Source organism: Hyperolius riggenbachi, chromosome 12, assembly GCF_040937935.1.
Source record: "Hyperolius riggenbachi isolate aHypRig1 chromosome 12, aHypRig1.pri, whole genome shotgun sequence".
Classification (NCBI taxonomy): domain Eukaryota; kingdom Metazoa; phylum Chordata; class Amphibia; order Anura; family Hyperoliidae; genus Hyperolius; species Hyperolius riggenbachi.
Window position 1 is genome coordinate 26,381,718 of NC_090657.1, and position 15,450 is coordinate 26,397,167.

The window sequence follows — 15,450 nt, forward strand, 5'->3', positions numbered from 1 at the left end:
ATACACGTTTTTAGCTGCGTTGGACTGTTTGCACATGCTCAGTAATGACTTGGAAGCATACTTTTCATTGCCTGTATTTTTTTACTGTATCTGCTGTATGCGACGGTAACGCTGCGTTGCCACTTTTTGGGTGCGTTGCGTTGTAAGCTTGCGGTGCGACTTTAACGTGGCATCAAAACGCAACGTCCCACTGTGAATCTAGCCAAAGACAAACACTTATATTGCGCTTTTCTCCTTCTGGTCCCAGGATGGCCATAACTTGACATGACCTCTGCATTTTCTCTAAGTCACTAGTGTTATCTGTAAGTGAATTCTCCACATAATGCTATGACACATTCCATTATAATATTAAAGTCCCAGTATTATATGAAGAACTCACACATATGAAAGTGCAGGTTCAACGAATAAAAGCCTTTATGTAGGTGAGACTTGCCAGCAAATCAAAAAACTGGTTGGCATTGGTCTGAATCCTACTCTACTCCCAGCAAATCTGAGAACATTTTTTAAGGTGGCGTTGCTGTTTAATATGGCACTGCAAAAAAAGGCAAGAAAGGTGTAAGAAGACGCTTAGATAGCCTATTAATGCGCTAAGACCAATAACACTAGTTTCTAATGGATGGGTTACTGCACTTTATACATTGTCTCACTGAAGTATTCGTGCAGCAATTTTTAGCAATCACTCTGGCTCGTTCCACACTATGATGGATTCATGCTGTGCATGGGGTCACCTTACATGGCACGAACCCCTTGTTCCCAGAGTCTCTGTTGTCCCCAATGCTTCAGACATGTCATGTGTAGCATTGCTATTTATGAGATGTCTGATTTCCGTACCCTGTCGGTAATTATGGTGCACCATACACATACAGTGTTCTGCACGCTACTAGAGAGACAGGTGATCCGTTCTAATAGAACCCATTCACATGTTGTGTATCTAGGCTCCGCACTCTTTGTTTTGTACTATTTACATCGCTATGGAAGATGTTGGCGCTACATAAATAAAAAATATTAATATGAGTTGCTTCTCGATGTAGAAAACAGACCAGACCATTAACTTAAGTGTCAACTGACGCTCAGATATTAGGCTTGCTCAGCTTGGAGTACTTGTGCAAATAATAACATTTTGGTGTACTGCTATATGCTGCATATAGCTGCTCACCCAAAATGTAATGTATACTATAATTAGGAATAGGTGTTGGTAGGTTGAAACATCTTCTAGCTTCTCTCAGCTGATAACTTAAGCGGTGACACAGCCATTTATTATTCTTCGTATATAGTGCGGACACATTTTCTATAGGGAAAATCTATACTTTTTATGTCCCTGGCAAGGCTCAACCCAGAGCTCAATGCTCACGTTTTAGTCATATGGAGTAACCAGAGCTCACATATCCAGTCTATGTCCCTCTGCTGCTGTCTAAAAGGGGCACTATGGCGAAAAAATGTAACATTTAAAATATGTGCGAACATATACAAATAAGAAGTACATTTTTTTCCAGAGTAAAATGAGCCATAAATTACTTTTCTCCTATGTTGCTGTCACTTACAGTAGGTAGTAGAAATCTGACAGAAGTGACAGGTTTTGGACTATTCTATCTCTTCATAGGAGATTCTCAGCAAGGCTTTTATTCTGTATAAAGATATTCCCTAAACAGGATTTTAAAATGATGCTGGCCAGCTTCCCTGCTCGCTACACAGTTTTTCGGTAGTTGGACAGAGCAACTGCAATTCACTAAGTGCTTTTGAAAATAAGTAAATCCCTGAGAATCCCCTATGAAGAGATGAACTAGTCTAAAACCTGTCACTTCTGTCAGATTTCTACTACCTACAGTAAGTGACAGCAACATAGGAGAAAAGTAATTTATGGCTCATTTTACTCTGGAAAAAAACGTACTTCTTATTTGTATATGTTTGCACATATTTTAAATTTTACTATTTTTTGCCATAGTGCCCCTTTAATTACAGTATGCAGCACAGAGGAAATTCACTATTGTCATGACATTGACAGTTGGTGAATTTGGAAACTCAGATGCAAAGTTACAAAGCTAGAGAGTAATCTTGTCCTCCAGCATAAATTTTGAGTGCAGTAAATTTGCCTATATGATACTATTTTTACACTCTCAGGTTGAAGGCACAGATGACATATACTGACAAACGTATAATGGGCCATATGCAATTAACTTTTTCACCTGTGTTTTCTCCTAGGTGATATTTTTAAACTTGTCAATAAAATGCCTATTAAGCCCCCAGAAGGCAAGAAAATGATTAAAATAATTTTGATAGTACTTTTTCACCAACTTTTTGATACTTTTTTAGCTGAAAAGTACTGGAAAGTTATTTAAAATCAAAGATGAAAAATTATCTCCTAGGTGAAAACTCAGGTGAAAAAGAGAATTGCATATGGCCCAATTAATCTTACAAGACATGTTACTTGAGTGCTTGAAAGCATAAAGACTTGTAAGTCAAATTGTTGGAGAGGAACCAGGCAACACAAGTTCAAAAATATCTAATCCAGTGTGTTTCGCTGAAAAAATTCTGTATTTGGGGGGAGATGGGGTGTGTAAAGCTTTGCTAGTTACATTGGGGAACTTGAAATTATAGTTGCACCTGCTATATAGGAGACATATCATGATGCCTGCACTTTTTATTGTCACAAAATGGGGAGGCAAACCTACTGTATCATCCCACTGGTGGATGGGATCTGTACTACAGCTGAGGGCTACAGAATATGTTGAACAGGAAGAAGGATAATAACAGTCCATACAAATGACCTGTGCTTCCCAATATATATCAATGTCCCAGTAGCAGGAACCAGGATGGAACTCCTGCTGCTCCTATATGCTGCGCCACTATATTGTGCACATACCCAAAGATGTGTTTATTCTGTTCATACCGATTGGAGAAAATGGGCATGAATTGAGGCAGCATGGCCAAGCAGTTGAAGTATGCCTTGAGGTCAGATCAGTGCTGAGGTGTAAGCAGGGAATGCAGCTAGCAGCAGCATTTTGGGCAACCCCATTTCAGCCTGTGACCCAATATTTCTCATCACCCTCTTCCCCTTATGTTCCCCTCTACCTTCCATAGCTTATTGGGGAATCATTGGTGGAAGACTATTACTAGGTGAGAAGCATCCAGATCTTCCAGGTCATTACCTGGGCCAAAGGATACTATTCCCGAATTTTGTTTACCTATTCAGGATAAGGATGATAAGTAGAAAAGTAGTCAAACTGAAAGTTCAGTAACTGGCACAGCATTTTTCAGAATCCTAATGTTGAACAGCGCATTTAGCTGGAAATATACAAGTAGTCCTCGACTTAGGAACGCCCGACTTACGAACGACCAGCCAATACGAACGGTATGGATTCAGTGTTTCCATGCGAACAAGCCCCAAAAAAATTCAAATTGGACTTGTAGTTTTTGAGAAAATCGATTTTAAGAAATTCAAATAAAAAATGGCTTTTAAACTTGTATAAGCAGTTACAGAGGGCAGAGGTGACACAAAGGGGGACACTGGAGGCACAGGGGGGCACAGAGGAGGTACAGGGGACAGAGATAGCACATTGTTCCGACTTAAGAACAGATTCAGGTTAGGAACGAACCTACAGGCCCTATCTCGTTTGTTAAGTGGGGACTACCTGTATGCAGTTGAAATACAAGTTTTAAATCAGGATGATACCATTTATTGGCTAACTAAAAAGAATAAGAATGAGCAAGCTTTCGGCCTAGCAGCCTTCGTCGGGCTAAAATCCTGTTTGCTTGCAGACTGATGGTACAGACATCTTTATACATGCAACATCAAAAGGACAAACAGATTATTTTCAAGCATAAATACATGTCATTAAAATCCCTTAACCTCCTTGCCGGTTATCCCGAGCTCAGCTCGGGGTAACCCGCCGCGGAGGATTCCTCAGGCCCCGGTGAGCCGATTTGCATAATTTTTTTTTATACACGCTGCTAGCACTTTGCTAGCTGTGTGTCACTTACGATCGCCGCCGCTCCGCGCCGATTCGCCGCTACCCGCCGCATCAGAGGGTGCCTTCCCGAGACCCGTGCGCTGCCTGGCCAATCAGTGCCAGGCAGCGCCGCGGGGTGGATCGGGGCTCCCTCTGATGTCACGACGTCGATGACGTCATCACGCCCGTCGCCATGGCGACGGGGGAAGCCCTCATGGAAATCCCGTTCAGAACGGGATTTCCGGATAGGCATACGCGCCGGCGACGATCGGCGAGTACAGGGGGATGCCGCAGCTAGGGGGGAAGCATGTAGCTAGCGCTAGGCTAGCTACATGCTAAAAAGAAAAAAACTAATTGCAAAAAAACACCCTCCCTGCCGTGCGCAGCACATTTTTAGAATGGCAGGGAGGTTAAAGTTTTTGTCCTTATTCAAGCCCTTGTCCACTGCTTTGAACCAATTTATAAATTTTGTGTCTGCTATTAAATGATCATTTGAGGTTTTAAAGCCACCCTTCAGGGCAGTGACACGAAGATCATACATGCTGTGTCCGTTGGAACGAAAGGTGTGTAGCAACTGGGAGTTAAGATTTGGTATCGTTAATAGTGTGCCTGTATCCATTCATACGTTTGCGCAGTTTGTCCAGTTTCTTCCACATACATAACATTGGGCCCTTTAGCACACATGATCAGATATACCAAATTGGAGGAACCACAGGAAAATGTGCCTTGTACTCTGTACTCCTGTTGTGAACCTGTTATCGTTAACCTGTCAGTGGAGTAAATGTATCTGCAGGTCCTACACTTTTTTTGTCGGCAGGGTGATGTTCCGTTTTGCTGAGGTCTTTTCAAAGAACTCCTGATAATCACCTGTGTGTGGTTGCCGATATGACAAATGGGGAGGTTTAGGGAGTATCTTACTCAGTCTGTGATCCTTGTGTAAAATGGGATGAAGTTCCTTAGCAATCCTCCTTAAGATTTCCAGGTGTGGGTTGTAGGTGACAATTAAAGGTACACGGTCCTCTTTCTCGTTTTGCTTATATTTCAGGAGTTCAGTCCTGGGGATGACTTTGGCTTTCCTGATTTGGGCCTCAGCCATAGGAGGACTGTAACCTTGTTTAATGAAAGTGTTCTTAAGGCGATCTAGGTGCTTGTCTCTGTCCATCCAATCAGAACAAATGTGGTTGTACCTTATAGCTTGGCTGTAAATTATAGAGTTCTTAATGTGCTTGGGATGAAAACTGTCATATCTTAGGTATGTGGGACGGTCTGTAGGTTTGTGATACACAGAGGTTTGTAAGTTGTTACCCCTGATGTATATGGTGGTGTCCAGGATCCAGTTAAGTCCAGTTAATCTCTGTGTGAGAGTAGGTAAGTTTCAATTTGATTGTAGGATGGAAGGCATTGAGGTTCCTGTGGAAATGGAGAAGATAATCCTCACTTGCGGTCCAGATGATTAAAATATCATCAATGAAGCGGAAGTAGGTCATGGGTTTTATGTGACATGCATTGAGGTATTCCTCTTCGATTTTGACCATGAAGAGATTTGCATACTGTGGTGCAAATCATGAACCCATTGCCACACCCATCTGCTGTAAATAGAGTTCCTGTCCAAAAGTGAAGTAATTATGAGTGAGAATGAATTTGATCAGTCCAGCAATAGGCTTTACAGGTATGCCCTGACCCTGAAGATATTAATGACAGGCCGCCATACTATCAACATGGGGTATGTTCGTGTACAGGGACTCCACGTCCATCATGGCCAGTGTGGTTCCATCAGGTACTGGGCCAATTGCTGTCAGTTTGTTCAGGAGGTTGGTGGTATCCTGTATGTAGCTGGGTCTTTTACAGACAAGAGGTTTCAAGATGTTTTCCAGCCACCCTGAGATGTTTTCTGTAAGAGTTCTGCTCCCTGAGATTATGGGCCTGCCTGGGTTTCCCTCTTTGTGGATTTTGGGAAGCATGTAAAAGCAGGCTGTTCTAGGCTCTTCAGGGATAAGGGTCCTTACATGTTGTCTGATGTTTGCAGGCAATCTGTTAACCATCCTATTGAGTGCCATCCTGTAGCCTTTTGTGGGTCCCCCTGTAATTTGGCATAGTGAGTGGTGTTGGATAACTGTTTTTGTGCCTCCTGGATGTAGTCACTGGTGTTCATTATGAATATGGCACCACCTTTATCCGCTGGTTTAATAATAATGTCCTTATTCTCCTTAAGGGACCTGATGGTCTGTCGCTCCTGTGGTGTTACATTCTGGGCCAGGATCCTGTCTGAGATTCTGCGTCTGAATTTGTTGATGTATTTATCCAGGGCCGGGTTTTTTCCTTCTTTGGGGGTCCAACTTTTTTCCTCTTTTTAGATTTGGTGCGTTTTGGTCCATTATCCATTGTATCACAGGCACACTTAGCATGGTAGTGTTCCTTGAGTCGCAGCTTTCTGAAAAATTGCTCCATATTGCCACAAAGTGCAATCCTGTCTATAGGTCTCGCAGGGCAGAATGACAGGCCTTTGAAGAGTACTGACATTTCAGCTTCAGTAACCTGATAAGCAGAAGAAAGATTCATTACACCTGTGGGTTGCTCTTTTTCTGCTGCTTGTGCATCCAGGCGTCCACCCTTAACTCTAAGGCCCATATGCAATTCACTTTTTCTCCTAAGTTTTCTCCTAGGTGATATTTTTAAACTTGTTAATAAAATTCCTTTTGAGCCACCAGAAAGCAAGAAAATACTCAAAATAATTTTTATAGTACTTTTCACCTACTTTTGGGTACTTTTTTAGTTGAAAAGTGCTGAAAAGTTATTTAAAATCGAAGATGAAAAATTATCTCCTAGGAGAAAACTCAGGTGAAAAAGTTAATTGCATATGGGCCTAAGTCTCTGAAGTTTTTTCTTTTTGTTGTTAATTAGGAATCTCTGTAGTTTCCTATAGAAGGTTTGTAGTTTTGCCCATGCTCCAGTGGGGTCATCATTCAGAGACAGTTTCAGGCTCTGTACCTCATCCTTTGTAATCCTCTTACGGTTATAGTAGACTTTTATAAGGTTATTCCGTATTCTCTCCGAGCTCCTCCTGCAGATTTCTTCTGCAAATCTGCTATTGTATGTATGCAGGGTGGCATTCTGTATCCTTAGTCCTTGAGATATACGTTTTTCCTTTTTGCATGTAGTCAAGAAAAAGATGTCGCTGTCCACTTGTGCAAGTTTCTTCAGGTCTTTCTTTAGTTCCAGGAAAGTGCGGTACATTGCGATATCTTCAAGCATAGTAGTAGCAGTAGGGTATTGTACCGTGTTAGCCATCAGTAAAAGCAAGACGTTTTTAAATCAGGATGATACCATTTATTGGCTAACTATAAAGAATAAGAATAAGCAAGCTTTCGGCCTTACAGCCTTCGTCGGGCTTAAATCCTGTTTGCTTGCTTTGCTATAGTTTCCTATAGAAGGTTTGTAGTTTTTCCCATGCTCCAATGGGGTCATCATTCAGAGACATACCATGATGATGGTATTGCGGCCTGTCGTAAATATCTTTAGGGTCAGGGCATACCTGTAAAGCCTATTGCTGGACTGATGAAATTCATTCTCACTCATAATTATTTCACTCTTGGACAGGACCTCTATTTACAGCAGATGGGCATGGCAATGGGTTCATGATTTGCACCACAGTATGCAAATCTCTTCATGGCCAAAATCGAAGAGGAATACCTCAATGCATGTTGCATAAAACCCATGGCCTACTTCCGCTTCATTGATGATATTTTAATCATCTGGTCCGCAAGTGATGATGATCTTCTCCAGTTCCACAGGAACTTCAATGCCTTCCATCCTACAATCAAATTGAAACTTACCTACTCTCACACAGAGATTAACTTTCTGGACACCACCATATACATCAGGGGTAACAACCTACAAATCTCTGTGTATCGCAAACCTCAGCCTATATAGCGAAACTTGTGAACTCAGAATTTATGATACCTCTGTCAGTCCAACTCCCAGGTCTGTGAGCATGGTGTAAACAAGGATTCTTATCTCAGCTAACAACTTCCCACCCAATTTAGATGTTCTGTTTGACTTAAGGCATCTTAATGACATGTATTTATGCTTGAAAATAATCTATGTTTTCCCTTTTGATGTTGCATGTATAAAGCTGTCTGTACCATCAGTCTGCAAGCAAACAGGATTTAAGCCCGACAAAGGCTGCAAGGCCGAAAGCTTGCTCATTCTTATTCTTTTTAGTTAGCCAATAAATGGTATCATCATGATTTAAAACTTCTTGCTTTTACTGATGGCTAACACGGTACAATACCCTACTGCAGTTGAAATACTTCTTTGAAGCACTACTAAAAACCGAACAAGACAAATTTTGAAAGAAACCATGATGATTATTAAATGTTACTTTTTCAAATAAAAAAATATACCTTTTGTACCTGTGCTTGCTGCAGCTGTTCAGCTATCCATGCAGACTTAAGACCCCAAAAGCCAGCTATTTCCTGTTAGAAAAGATGAGGTCTTAAAACTAGTCATACCTACTCCCTCTGTGAGTTAAAAAGTTCAATTTCTTCATGTAGGCATGTGGTTTCTATTGTAATGTTAGGGTTCTAGGAAATGTAGTTAGGCATTTTTTGTTTTTCCTACTTTGTGTGTCACACTCACTGATCCACTCGGCAGCTGGATCCAGAAAGTAAGTTGTTCCAACCATATTTGGCCCATGAAAAGGTATTCTTTAGAGAGCTTTGGTTCTGTATGTGGTTTGTATTCAGTTGTTATGCTGATTGCTATTAGAAGTTCAAATATGCAAGTGCTATCCTTCTTCGTTATGTCCATGATGGGACCAATGATGGTGGAATAATATGTAAAAAAAAATTGTATATAGCAGATGGCAAACTCCAAAAGTCTCTTGATGGCTTTTTGAAGGTGTTGTAAAGCCCTGAACTGTTAAAAAACATGGTGCAAAGGCCAATCCAGAACAGCAAGCTCTAAGCTACAATCTATATTGAGGCTTTGGGTAGAGATAATGCACCCTAAAATTACACATCAGAAAGTGATGTTTTCTAATATCATATTAAATACTGGAGAACAGGTTATTTAATGTGCATTTACCCCTTTAAGGGGGAGCAAAGGGTGCCAATATCCTTAACAACCAAACAAGGGAACCAATTTCTCACAATGCTTCATAATTTATTGATTCAGTATACAAACCCCACAATAAACAACCCCTACCCCCTTAAAAACAATGCCTATATTGGATTGGAGCGCTCCCCATTCACACCAGCACATGCACATGCAAAATTAAGGCCTGGTCAGCACAAACAATGCTCAGTTTGAATAGCAGTTCAAGATCTATCTAGTTTTCTTTGCAACATCACATTTATCAATGGAATTCTGTTTGAGATCTAGGCAGTTTAATTTCCGCATCACAGTTCCATATATTGTTGTTTTAATCTTCCAAGGAAATACTAGTGTCCATGGACTACACCTTCCTCTACAATGGGCTGCACTCACACAGCATAGTTAGGGCTCCCTTGAGCTTTCTTAATTATGCATAGTCCTTATATGATGCTTATTCCAATGCTGCTCAGCAGCACTCACCACCTCATGTCACGTCTCGTCTCTTATAAGATCATCTCAGCGCTTGTAGACTTGTGTCCGCGGCGTCCCGCGACTTCCTCTGCCATCACTGAATGATACTCCACGAGTTGAGGGGTAGTCTTCTCTGACCGGCCAGACTTGCTAAATCTATGTGCTGGTGGAGGGGTACATAGCGTCACACGCTCTCTTCCAGCGGCATGTACCACGCCTACAATACGCGTTACGCCCACTAGTCGTCACGTGGGCTTCCTCAGTGCATCTGCTGTGGATGTGCAGCAGATGCACTGAGGAAGCCCACGTGACGACTAGTGGGCGTAACGCTGGCCGGTATGCATAGTCATATAAGGACTATGCATAATTAAGAAAGCTCAAGGGAGCCCTAACTATGCTGTGTGAGTGCAGCCCATTGTAGAGGAAGGTGTAGTCCATGGACACTAGTATTTCTTTGGAAGATTAAAACAACAATATATGGAACTGTGATGTGGAAATTAAACTGCCTAGATCTCAAACAGAATTCCATTGATAAATGTGATGTTGCAAAGAAAACTAGATAGATCTTGAACTGCTATTCAAACTGAGCATTGTTTGTGCTGACCAGGCCTTAATTTTGCATGTGCTGGTGTGAATGGGGAGCGCTCCAATCCAATATAGGCATTGTTTTTAGGGGGGTAGGGGTTGTTTATTGTGGGGTTTGTATACTGAATCAATAAATTATGAAGCATTGTGAGAAATTGGTTCCCTTGTTTGGTTGTTTTCTAATATCATATGGCGTCTGTTTGGTAGGAGATAGAAGAAAAGTATAAAGAAAAAAAAACAAATATTATCAGTGTAACCATGAGTTCTAAAAAGATGTCACAGTTGCAATTCTTAAATGAGTTGAATACCCACCTTCTTCTTGAATGCAGATTTAATTATAAACCCCAGACCCCTTTGCCACCATTAAAAGAAAACTGAAGCTCATTGGAGCCTATGGAAACATCAGAGGAATTTGTTCTAAAATCTGATCTTGTAGAGTCTCATATAGTCTATGAAGGGGCAGAGAGAAAATGATTGTACAAATTAAAAAATGGCTCCAGATGGAGATGTAGATTTAGGCAAATACCTATCTGAAAAAATATCTGACATGGCTCCAGTCTCTGCAATGGAGAATACATACCATTCTATAAGATATAGTGACTTCAGGTAGTACGTTATTGGAAAATCATATATACAATGAGGCGGAACACATCTGAAAAATCCCACGATGGTTGCAGTAGAACAGGCAATAGCACAGTAATTGAGATAGAGTTTGGTGTAAAGGGAAATAACTTGAACAAACATTCCTGAATGTAAATGTTATACTCTGAGAAAACTTGATGTATTGCTTAACGGATGAGGAAAAAGGCAAATTAAGTTGTATTATACTGAGTACTGCCTGGAAGGACTGCCCAGTTATAAACAAGGCTACTTGAAAATCAGGTAGCACATCCATAGAATATGATGTTCAGAAGCTCAGAGTTCTTGGTGGGTAAAGCTGCCATGGAACCAGTGTCCAGAAATGCTCGCATGAACTGTAAAAACAGATATTGCTTTTGAAAATTTGAATAAAGTAGGACATTTCATGAAAGTTAAGTAGAAATAGATTTGCCTTCCTCTCGTCGGGCTAAAAAAAGCCCTAAAAACTTATGCTAAAATAGATTAACCTTTACAGAAGACAATCTGGTGCAGAACTGACTGAATACTGGCCCAAAAAGAGGTATGCCTGTCACTGGAACAGCCGATACCCAGCAGACAGGCCAGGTCAGTAATAGAAAGTATGTACCAAACTCAAATCTTTGCAGAGGCTGCAAACATCTAATGCTCAAACAATGCATAAAATAGCTGACGTATATGAGATTTGTTATGCAGGCAAGAGGAACTTCAGATGAATTAAGGCTGCAGTTTCCAAAGGTTGGCACTGGATGAAGCAGGAACACTTAAAGATATGTCTTCTTAGGGCCACCGGAGGAGAGAGTGAACAGAGACAGCGAGACTGGGAGGTTGAAAGGAAGCTAAAGACAGGGTAGGTGTTGAGATGAGTGCCAGCAGAGACTGGATGGGAAATCACAGTTCAGCCTGTAATCCAACCATGATGGCTGCAGTTGTTGGGTAGGATAGGCATAATACTTATATATGAAATGAGAATTCTAAAAATATTTTGGGGAAAAATTGGATCTTTTAGAAATGCTTCTGCTGCCAGTAAAATCCTATTGCAGCCTAACCCATAAAGCCAGTTTACCAGCACTAAATTTGTCTAAGCGCCCAAAAACGATACCACATGACCAAGTCTACTGCTAGTAAATACAGGAATGTAGACGCACACGCAGAGGTTTAGTGGTGAGATAAAAACGGTCAGCCTACCAGAGCATCGACAGGCTCACTTGTAGCAATTCCAGGAATGATCAGCACTTCAAGTTATATATGTCTGAAAACTATACATTTTATTCAGCAATGCACATTGAGTTGATGTGATGATCCGCTCAGCTGGCTGCACAGGCAGACAGCTGTTTGTCCATTCCTCTAGTCTGTGGGCTGCAGGTCTCTGGAACAGAGACCTGTCTTTTCATTGCAAGTTTCTGTTCTGTTCTCTTGCTGGGGAATTTGCATACATTCGTTATGCAAATCCCCTACCTGCCTTCTTTGATGACTGGCACTATAAGAGCTTTATGTTTCCCAGAATGCTTTGCTGGTCATTTCCCTTCCTTGCTCAGTTCCTGATGGACACTGCTGGAGTGTCAGCCATTGCTATCTAGTATAGTTAATTCCTGGGGGTTGCTTTTGGCTCCCCTTCTAGCCCAGTCAGGTTGTATTATCTGTATTGCCTGTTCTGTCTTGTCTTGCCTGTTTGCCATTGTCCTGTCCCTATGGTGGTTGACAGGAAATGGTTCTGATCTATGTTCTTGGAGTATAGCTGGTGCAGCGGTTGCTACCAGCTATCTCTTCTGTTCTGTTTCCTGGGATCGCGCTAGCTACTTTGTGCTAGCGCTGGGGATCCTTCTGTTCTGTTTCCTGGGATCGCGCTAGCTACTTTGTGCGAGCGCTGGAGATCCTTCTGTTCTGTCTTGTCGGTCGCGATTGCGCTGTCACCAACGGCGGTTGATAGCGAATCGTTCTGTCTTGCTGAGATCGCACTAGCCGCTAGCGTTAGCGGCTGTGGATCTTTCTGATCTATGTTCCTGCTTGGATCACACTTGCTCTGGCGGAAGAGCGGTGGATCCTTCCTGCCTAGTTCTTGTTTTTCGTGTGTCTGTCTTGTCCGCTGCGCTTGCTACAGGCTCGGTGAGGTAACCGTTAAGCAAGCGCTCGCGTCCCCTGTTTCATGTTTGTCTGTTTATGGTTAGTTAGGCGTGCTTGTCTCTATTGTGCTTATCACGTGGAGATCGCGCATAACCGCGTGCACTGTTGCGAATGAGTGCGGTGTTCGCGGTTAGCTAGCGGTTGTTATTTTCCATATCTCCTTATTGTATTTGCTGTGCCTTTGCTACCCTTGTATTCTATTCTGTTCTGCCTTGTGTCACGTCTCGCGATCGCACCTCTCGCGATCGCGTTCCTATTTCGTATCTGCTGTTGTGTGTGTGTGCGCGGTCGTGGAGTGGCGACTGGATTGGCGCACACACATACAACCTATCCCTTTTGCTCAATCTCATTCACAATCGCCTCTCGTGCGATTGCATTCTGCGCTTCGTACAATTCCTGTCTGGCACTTGTGGAGGTACAGAGGATTGGTTCCTCTGCACTCCCCAGCGCCATCTGCCGACAGGAATTTCCCTCTACAGGTGCGTAGCACCTTTTGCTGGGTTCCTGCAAATTATACGCTTGTGGAGGATCTCCGCCGTGTCAGCGCACGCGTTGTGCGCTGATCACGGGGAAAGTTCCACAATCGTGACAGAATGACCAGCCCAACCCAAAACCCCAGTGTAGATGGAATTTCCGATTTGTACGATTTTGTCGAATATGGCTCTTGTACCTTTAAGAGATTTAAAAAACTTGAACCTGAATCAGCAGATGAATTTTTGTCTGAGTGTACAAAACTGTTAGCGAACCCTGAATTCCAATGCACCCCAGTGTCTACCTGGGCCCCCCAAATGGTCTACATTCTGTTGGGGGGCGAAATGTCAATGTGGGGTTATGATGTGTTAGATCATACCACCCTGAGTCAAAGACCCCTGGAATTCTTGGCCTTTTTAATTCACAATTGGCTGAGATTACCTCAATTACCATACCCCCTTAATGAGTTGTTGTCAGCAGCTCAATCAGCTGTTCCATCTACTCTTTCATCCATAAAGCAGCCATCCAAAGCCTCTAAGTCTAAACGTAAAAGATCTAGGAAGGCTTCCCAGCGGAAAGATCCGTTGCCCATGGCAACCACAGATAGAGAGGTTATTTCTGTCAAGTCTGAAATGGGCAAAACCATGCATGATGATAATGATGTTTATAATGCATCTGCTGATCAGTTTCCAGGTTTTTTGCCCCAATCCAAAGCTTATGTGGATCCTGCTATAGGTAGGATCGCACACTATATTAAAGCAGTCAAAAAATCTGTGCTCGTTCCTGATCCCCACCCATATGGAGATTATTTAGATACTGGGTTGTTCGAACCGCCATTTGCCTCATGGGAAATCGGGGCCTTGGTGGAGGAATTTGATTTGGATTGGAAAGCCTTTTGCGATTTTTACATCGCAAAAAGCGCGGATGTCCTGAACGATTGTCTTGACTCTGTGTGCCTTTTGATTGATTCTGATGAATGTGACAAGTGTGTTGTGGATCTGGTGATGTATGTGTGGCAGATCATTTTGGATGAATTACACACACACCAATTAATTGATCCCAATAAAGAGGTAAAAGATTCCCGTTCTGTTCCTGCTCCAGTTCCATCTGTAGACTGTGTGCACTATGATTGTTCATCCTTTATTAAGTGTGCATGGGAGCCCCCGTTTGAGAAATGGGAGATCGAGCTCCTGGTCTATGAATTGGAATGTGATTGGAGATCGTTTTGCAATCAATACCGTTCTAAAAACGAAGCAGTTTTGTATGCGTGCATTGAGTCTGCGTGCACTTTAATCAAGACTGGTGAATGTATCTCTGACTTTGTGACTCCGCTGTTTGACGTGTGGAGAATGATTTTGGATGAACTACATGCGCTTCAATCTGCTAAAAACACATTGTCAGCGGACGATTGTTCCAATCCTCTGGATTTAAAGAAAGTGAGTTTTGAATGCATTCCCTTTCCCAAAGCAACTGAGTGTTTGAAGTCTGAGTGCAAGTCGTTCAGAGCAGTTGCTTGTGTGGAAGTTGAACCAGTGCGGTCTGATGTCGCCACCGCACGTATGGCTGCAAAAGGTCTGTGTGGTCCTGTGTCTAAGGAAGACAGATTTTTTCCCTCAGGATCTCTAAGATCGTCCGTTTGTGAGCCTGCCATGGGGAAAATTCCTAAGTTATGCAACTTTAAGAAAATTATTGATGTGTCTAATAAAGTTTCTCCTGTTGTTGTCGCCACTTCTTTTGCAAATGAATCTATGTCTTATTCTGTTCGCACCTGTGCAGGCCTGTTGCCTGATGACAGTTGCTCCAGTGTTTCTGTCCTAGATGCCTTGCAGTCTGCTCCGCAGATCGCGGAGGTTTGCGATATGGAAGCGTCAGTTTCGCAACCTAAAGCGATCGTGGATCCGCAAATTTTGCGTTCTGACTCCTCGGATTCGACCTTGTTAGCCGAATCTAAGAGTGAGACAGCGCTTCGGTTTTGCGAATCTGATGCTGAAGCTTCTTTGCCTTGTCCAGAGAAGCTTTCTCTGAACCTGCCCTGTACCATGAATGAAGGCATGATGTCCACTTGCATTGACATTTGCGAGTCTGATTCTGAAGAAAGTATTGACTCTCCACCCAGTACTCTGGATGAGTCAATATTGCCTTG

At 42.4% G+C, this 15,450-nt stretch overlaps 1 protein-coding gene and 1 long non-coding RNA gene across 8 annotated transcripts in view; one reads left to right on the forward strand and one right to left on the reverse strand.

Annotated features, from left to right (window-relative positions):
• Positions 1-15,450, reverse strand: part of LOC137541406 (uncharacterized) — a 1,168,812-nt gene that overhangs the window by 1,074,237 nt on the left and 79,125 nt on the right. The window lies entirely within an intron of this gene.
• The window catches only part of KCNH6 (potassium voltage-gated channel subfamily H member 6), a 541,700-nt gene that overhangs the window by 490,442 nt on the left and 35,808 nt on the right, over positions 1-15,450 (forward strand). The gene's annotated exons all lie outside the window — the stretch shown is intronic.